We start from the raw sequence: 2036 nt of genomic DNA, 5'->3' as shown, positions 1-2036 counted from the left end.
ATATTGATTTTTTTCTTTACTAAAGTTGCCCAAATTACTTAAAAAGACCAAATAGGAAAAATTTCCCATGAAATGTCAAACTAACCAAGAAGCCTAGACAGAAAAGAGGCTCAAAAACTTACTGAGCTGGCTGAGAAAGCAGTCATGATTCCTAGAGACTCACTCCCTTCTCCCCACAGGGAAGTCTCTGTTCTCACTGGTGTGTTTATGCCTCTCTAACCAGTAGTTCAATGAAGTCATCTGTGCTATGAATATACTAATGTAGGTTGATCTCTTCTTTTGGGTCATATCCAGTTAGTTGGCTTTTGTTGTTACAATGCTACGCTGAACATCCTTAGACGTGTCTCCCACTCCTAGGGCACACATGCAAGAGTCTCTCTAGACCAGTTTCTCAACCTTGACATACTAGACATTTTGGGATGGATCATTCTTTGTGGTGGTGCTGTCCTGTGCATCATGGGATGTTTAGCAGATCCCTGGCCTCAACCCACTAGATGCCAGTAGCATATCCCACTTGCAACAATCAAAAATGTCTGTGGACATTGCCACATGTCCCCTGGGGAACAAAACTACCCTCCCACAGTTGAGAACCTTGATCCTCAAGCTTTGCTGCACTTTAGAGTCACATGGGGGACCTTTAAAAATATTCCATGCCCAGAACGCACCCAGTCCAATTAAATCAGAATCCCCGGGGCACACTGCTAGCACTGGTTCTCACATTGCCTGCACACTGGAATCACCCAGGAGCTTAAAAAAAATACTGATGTCTGAGCCACACACACAGAGGTACTGACTTAATTGATCTGGAGTGGGCCCGGGCATTGGGACTTTTAAAAGCAAAGTCTTAGGTAGGTCTAATGTGCAGTCACATTTGAAACCACTGGGGCAAATGCCTGTGAGCGGAATTGCTGGGCTGCAGGGTTCCACTTGACTAAGTATTGGCAAACTGTTTCCAACCACTTTGTTGTTTACTCATGTCTGCTTTCCTCCTCCATGCATCCTCCAACACTGAGCTCAATGAAGGCAAGGTTGGCCTCATTTATCTTTAGTTTCCTGTTGTCTAACCCAGTTAGTACATAGCAGCTGCTTACTGTGTATTTGTTACTGAATGATTGGGAATGGTTTATAGTTTTGCTGCAATTTAAAAACACCTCGTTGTTGGAGCCAATAGGGATAACACCAGAGTAACAGTGACTGGAGATGAGGGTCAGCAACCCCATGGAGTCTTTAACACTCTCCTCAGAGTCGAGCTAAGAAAGATGATCAATATCAGCAAGTGTGAGCACTTGTAGCTGCTTCATTATGATGCCTCTTAGGACTGAAGATAGCCATCAGGGGCCTCCCTGCTGTCTGAAGGGGGTGCCAGGAATGACGAGCTGCGGGGTACTGGTAGAAAGGAGTACGGGCTGTGATGGGGAGGCCTGAACAAAGAGAAGTTGAATGAAGACTGGGGTGAAGGGACTCGTAGGCACCATTCTGTGGTCGGCAGAACGATGTCCCCCCAATATGTCCATGTCTTAATCCCTGGAACCTGTGGCTATGTCAGGTCACATGGCAAAGAAGAGTTAAGGTTGCAGATAGAATTAAGGTTGCCAATCAGCTAACCTTGAGATGGGACAACACCCTGAGTTATCTGTGTGGAGAGGGAGGCTGAAAGTCAGAATCAGAGAGAGACTTGAAGATGGCTGTGTGGCTGAGAAAGATGGAGGAAAGGGCTTCAGGCCAAGGAAGGCAGGTGGCCTCCAGATGCTGAAAAAGGCAAGGAAACAGTCTCCCCTGCAGCCTCCAGAAGGAGTTATCCCTGTCGGCACTGATTTTAGCCCAGTGAGACTCAGGTGGGCTTCTGACCTCCAGACTGTAAGAGAATAAGTCTGTGTTGTTTTAAGCCGCTAAATTTGTGGTCATTTGTTACAGCAGCAAGAGGAAACTTATATACTTTCCAAGGTTTGCTTTATTTACTCCAAAAGGAAACACAATGAAAAAATATGTTTTGTATCAACCTCTGACTCCCGTTAATAGTAAGAATAAGCTAATGC

Source organism: Pteropus alecto, unplaced genomic scaffold (genome assembly GCF_000325575.1).
Source record: "Pteropus alecto unplaced genomic scaffold, ASM32557v1 scaffold7, whole genome shotgun sequence".
Lineage (NCBI taxonomy): Eukaryota > Metazoa > Chordata > Mammalia > Chiroptera > Pteropodidae > Pteropus > Pteropus alecto.
Note: the sequence above shows the minus strand (reverse complement) of the source record.